Source organism: Ornithorhynchus anatinus, chromosome 1 (assembly GCF_004115215.2).
Source record: "Ornithorhynchus anatinus isolate Pmale09 chromosome 1, mOrnAna1.pri.v4, whole genome shotgun sequence".
Lineage (NCBI taxonomy): Eukaryota > Metazoa > Chordata > Mammalia > Monotremata > Ornithorhynchidae > Ornithorhynchus > Ornithorhynchus anatinus.
Window position 1 is genome coordinate 125,344,194 of NC_041728.1, and position 6,085 is coordinate 125,350,278.

Consider the following 6,085-nt stretch of genomic DNA (forward strand, 5'->3'; position numbering starts at 1 on the left):
ACAATTATCACAATTATTATTATTATTATTATTATAGTAGTAGTTGCAGTAATAGTTTTATTGTTTGCTGTGTTCACAGCACTTTACTAAGCACTGGGAGAGAGTACACAGAAGAGAAATAGATACAGTCCCTTCCTGTTGGGGACCCGCCTCTAAGAGCTTCTAGACTGTGAACCCGTTTCTAGACTGTAAGCCTGCTGCAAGCAGGATTGTCTCTCTTTGTTGCTGAATTGTACTTTCCAAACACTTAGTACAGTGCTCTGCCCACAGTAAGTGCTCAATAAATATGATTTAATGAATGAATAGTTTAAGTGTTAGTTTGTGCTGCAATAGAAGGTGATGCTGCCAGTGGTGAAGTCCGGTCTTGAGGCCGAGTTGTTGTTGTCTTATGCTGCAGAGTCGTGTCCAACACGTAATGACTCCATGGACACATCTCTCCCAGAACATCCCACTCTCCATCTGCAATCATTCTGGTAATGTATCCAGAGAGTTTTCTAGGGAAAAATGCAGAAGCGGTTTACTATTGCCCTCTTCGGTGCAGTAAACCTGAATCTCTGCCCTCGACTCTCTCCCATGCCGCTGCAGCCCAGCACAGGTGAGTTCTGACTTGTAGCAGATTATCTTCCAATCGCTAGCCACTGCCTAAGCTAGAAATAGAATGGATATGCCTCTGCTTGACTCTCCTTTCCATAGTTGAGATTGGTGGAGTACTGGAAACTCTCCAGGTGCGATCCTGAGAGGTGTGAGCCAGAGTACAATTCATTTTTATCCCAGAGTCCTCTTTATAATGACCTTTCTGGTCCTGAAGATAGGTTCCAAGCTGACCATGTCTCTAGTCCTTTTTTCTTGCCTAACTGATTGTGGCCCTTTTGGCTTTTATGAAGAGAACCAGTTTTCCAACCTTTCATTCAATTCTGTTGCTTTTTTCTGAGCCTGCCTCTATTTCTCCACATTCCTCTTCAGAGAGGACTGAGGGATTTAATCAGGCTGGATCAAAAGTTAATAAAGCAGACTGATGGTCTCTCAGCTTCTGAATGAACCAGTTTCATTGACCTAACATTGTTCCTACTTTCTACTAGACTGTAAGTTCTTGATGGCAAGGAAATGTGTCTTTCAGCTCTGTTGAGCTGTAGTCTCCCCAGTGCTTAGTACAATGTTCTTTACACAGTAAGTGCTTAGTAAAATATCACTGACTGAACAGTAACATCAGTACTTTGAAGACTAAGCTTCCTCTTTAAATTCTCACGTGCTGTCAGACCTCCGTCAACTGCTCCTAAAAACCTTTTTTAATTCTGTGTAATTATTAAGGCTCTACTATAAACTAATCAATATCACTGTGAAATTATGGTGATAAATGTATTCTTGCAAATCTGAAAAACCTTACTCCTTCTGGCCACAGGTTTATACTTTTTGAATCATCCAATAGGAAAGCAGTTAAATCAGGAACAATTGTGTATTTTAAACATTTTCTAAACCATGATTGTGTAACAACTTGTGGACATTACTCTGAATAACAGATAGTTATATAACTGATTTACATAATTTTGTTCTGCTTTTCAATTTCCCTTACTGCTCAACAGTAGCACTCAAAATGTATCTAAGTAATACCATTGATTGATTGATTGATAGTAATAGCATTTATTATATTCTTCCTGTGTACAGAGTAATCAACAAAGAGCTGAAGAAGAATATGAGTGGGTTTTGAGAAATGGCATAAAATGTCATTTGCCTGTGTAATTCAGTATAAAAAAATGAAGGTATCAAACATAGGAATATGTCTTCAGTGGCGTGGTGTACAGAACCAGAAATGGCTATTGGATACAGTCCTTGAATTTGGCTCTTAGTCTGTTTTCTAGTCACTGGTGAAATCCTATTTTGGTATATTTTCAAGGTTTCGCCTTCGCATGCCACTGGCTACACCATCCTTCCTGTCAGAGTCAGCAATGAGACATGTCTTGATGAGGGAGGGTGATATTTTACGCATAGACCCCTCTTTCGTACTCCAGGAAGCTCAAAGAGTGTCACAGAATGTGAGAGCACAGTGGGAATTGCTACATCAACTGCCGAAATTACAGTTAAACTGTAAAAATGGCCTGGCATGGGTGCATCATATGGCTTGGAAAAAGAAAAAAAAGTTAGTACTGAATAATGTACGCCCTGGGGTGTTGTTGCTTTTATGAAATGTATTTTCTAATTGTCGATTTTCCACATTATGGCCCCCATCCATGCAGCTGTGCTCTTGTTAAAAGGTTCATTTTAATCTGAAAATTCTGCTTTCGTCATTGACTTCATTGAAGGAAGGTGTTGAAAGGAAAAAGAAAAGAGCTTCAAACCTTCCCCAGGAGGGAAGGCGGCTCTCCAACAGGAATGGCTGTTGTTGTGGATTGGCTTCTACTGTGGTAAGTCTTTTCCCTCCACCCAGGTGATAGCAAACCAGATGATTTGCTCAAACTTGTTGGAAAAGGACAGCACTTTCCTTCCATCTGATGTCCGTTGAAGGTTTTAGCTTGCCATACTTAGTCTTCCTTTTTCTCCTAGATTTTTCTGTAGAACATGAATAGAATAGTATAAAATAAAGGACCCTTTAATGCTGAGTAAAAATGCGCTTTTAAGGATTTTCACTCTCTTAGGCTCCAAAATCTTTCCTGACATGAAAGTCAAAAAATGAAACAATTATTTCTGCATTAGCAAGTCACACTGGCAAATTCCCTGGGCAACCTCTTATAGTCATGTCAAAATGAATCATTAGCATCTTATTAAGGTGCCCCTGCTATCCTATAACGGTTACACGCTGCAAATGTATCCCGATTATTCATTTACTTACTTCATGAATATTCAGTAAACATTAAAAGGTTCTAACTGAACTCATGGGGATAAAAGAGAAAGGACAAAGCTGATTATCCTGATGACTCTCCCTTGGTTTGCAGGGCCCCTCAAACACCCACAGATGATTACCTTGAATGAGTACGTGGTTTAGGTGACGAGGGCAAAAATCTTTCACGTTGTTCTTTGAGGAATTAGCCTAGTCTACTTATAGATGGTCTTCAGCTCCTGGTTATATGATGGTCAGAGAAATGAAGCCCATTCTTCCAAACTCAAGTGTGGAAAGTAATATTTTATTTCTCTGGTGAAGCAGCCCATGCTATCATGCCCACCTACGTATTTGCCCATTGAATTCAGCAAAACCAATTTTCATTCATTCATTCATTCATTCAATAGTATTTATTGAGCGCTTACTATGTGCAGAGCACTGTACTAAGCATTTGGAATGAACAAGTCGGCAACAGATAGAGACAGTCCCTGCTGTTTGATGGGCTTACAGTCTAATCGGGGGAGACAGACAGACAAGAACAATGGCAATAAAGAGAGTCAAGGGGAAGAATGGACAGGTTGATTTTCCTCTCTAATTGCCCAGGTTCTGACCACGCTCACCTTGCACGTGGCATCACTTGAAGAGAAATGATCTTTTTTTAATAGAGGAAGGGTCTCATTGAAGAGATGGATTGAGGAGCAGTGTTGCCTAATGGAAAGAGCATGGATGTGGGCATCAGAGGACCTAGGTCTAATCCCGCTTCCACCACTTGTCTGCTGTGTGACTTTGGGCAAATCACTTAACTTTCTTGTGCCTCAGTTTCCTCATCTGCAAGATGGAGATGCAATGCCTGGGGCTCCATTCGACTTAAACTGTGAGCTCCATTTGGGATAATCTTCTATCTTCCTCAACACTTAGTACAGTGCTTGAAACAAAATAAGGACTTAACAAATTGTTATTATGATGATGATTATTATTATTCAGAACTCATATGGAGTTAGGGTGGGTCTTTACTCCTAATGACAGTGAACTGCATGTGCTGCACGAACTCAGTGCCTGGTCCTAGTGAAATGAAGAGAAATTGCAAGGAAGTCAGCCACAAACCCTGCCGGGAATTGTATATCGATGACAGAAAAACAGCTTGTGACTTACACTCATGTCTCAAAGGTTGTTAGCCTAGTCAACCATATTCAGATGAATGTTATATTAGTATCTGTGACATGTGTCATGTGTGATCTGAAATAAGATATTCAATTTAAGTCAAACTTGAATAGGTCCCCTTCAAATGAGAGGTATCTCTCTAACCTATAGGTATGATGTTGGGGGTTTAATAAGTGCAGAGATAATAATAATTAAAAATTATGGTAAGTTAAGTGCTTACTATGTGCCAAGCACTGAACTCGGGGCTGGAGTAGCTAAAATATAATAAGATCAGACACAGTCAATAAATTAATCAATCAATCCTATTTGTTGAGGGCTAACTATGCAAAGCACTGTTCTAAGCACTTGGTAGAGTACAAGATCAACAGAACAATAACAATAAAAATATCAAACAAAAACTCCTCACTATTGGCTTCAAAGCTCTCGGTCACCTTTCCCCTTCTTACCTCACCTCCCTTCTCTCCTTCTACATCCCAACCCACACACTCAGCTCCTCTGGTGCTAACCTCAATGTGCCTCATTCTCTCCTGTCCTGCCATCGACCCCTGGCCCATGTCCTACCTCTGTCCTGGAACACCTGCCCTCCTTAAATCCACCAAACAATCACACTTCCCCCCTTCAAAGCCCTACTGAAGGCTCACCTTCTCCAAGAGGCTTTCTCAGACTAAACCCCCCTTTTCCTCAGCTCTCCCTCCCCTCCGCATTGCCCCAACTTGCTCCCTTTACTCTACCCCCCATCCCTGCCCCTCACAACCTGTGAATATATGTACATATCTATAATTGTATTTATTTATGTTAATGCCTGTTTATTTGTTTTGATGTCTGTCTCCCCCCTTCTAAACTGTAAAACTGGTGTGAGCAGGGATTATCTCTATTCTTGAATTGCACTTTCCAAGCGCTTAATATATTGCTCTGCAACAACAGTAAGCACTCAATAAATGCGATCAAATGAATAATAATAATAATGTTGGTATTTATTAAGCACTTACTATGTGCAGAGCACTGTTCTAAGTGCTGGGGTAGATACAGGGTAATCAGATTGTCCCACATGAGGCTCACAGTCTTAATCCTCATTTTACAGATGAGGTAACTGAGGCACAGAGAAGTTAAGTGACTTGCCTACAGTCACACAGCTAAGTGGCAGAGCCAGGATTCAAACCCATGACCTCTGACTCCCAAGCCCATGCTCTTTCCACTGAGCCAAGTTGCTTCCCATGAATGAATGAATAAGTGCAATATAATGATATAACAGACATATTCCCTGCCCACAATAAGCTTACCATCTGTTGGAGGAGACAGACATTAATATAAATGAATAAATTAGAAGAATGTATGTATGTGCTGTGGAGTTGGGGGTTTGAATAAAGGAGAGAGTCAGGGTGACACAGAAGGGAGTGGAAGAAAAGGAAAAGAGGGCTAAGCCAATGAAGGCCTCTTGGAGGAGGTGTGCCTTCAATAAGGCATCAAAGCAGGGGAGAGTAATTGTCTGGTGGATACAAAGAAGGAGAGCATTCCAGGGCAGAGGAAGGATGTGCGAGAGAGGCCAATGTCAAGAGATGTGAGATAGAGGTTCAGTGAGGAGTGTGGCATTGGAGGAGCAAAGTGTGTAGGCTGGGTTGCAATAGGGGAGCAGTGAGGTGAGGAAGGAAGGGGCAAGGTGATAGAGTGTTTTAAAATCAACAGTAAGGAGTTTCTATTTGATGCGGAGGTGGATGGGCAATCACTGGAGTTTCTTGAGGATCTGGGAGATATGGACTGAATGTTTTTGTAGAAAAATGCTTGTCAGCAGAGTGAGGTACAGATTGGAGTGGGGAGAGGGCAAAGAGTCTGGTACAATTTTCCCCCCTTCTAGACTGTGAGCCCATTGTTGGGCTGGGATTATCTCTGTTGCTGAATTGTACTTTCCAAATGCTTAGTAGCAGTCGTGCACACAGTAAGTGCTCAATAAATATGATTGAATTAATAAATGAAAGGATAAATGATTGGATTTGTAGCAGTTTGGAGACGAAAGGGAAGTTTTTAGCTATGTTGTGAAGTTGTAACTGATAGGATTTAGTGACAGATTGAATATGCGAGTTGAATGAGAGAGATGAGACAAAGAAAATGCCAAGG

At 41.0% G+C, this 6,085-nt stretch overlaps 1 non-coding gene across 1 annotated transcript; it reads right to left on the reverse strand.

The window, feature by feature from the left end:
• Window positions 1-605: 605 nt before the first annotated feature.
• On the reverse strand, window positions 606-743 carry LOC114816545. The gene has a single exon (XR_003764333.1). It is a non-coding gene; the product is annotated as a small nucleolar RNA SNORA7 (small nucleolar RNA).
• Window positions 744-6,085: the final 5,342 nt, after the last annotated feature.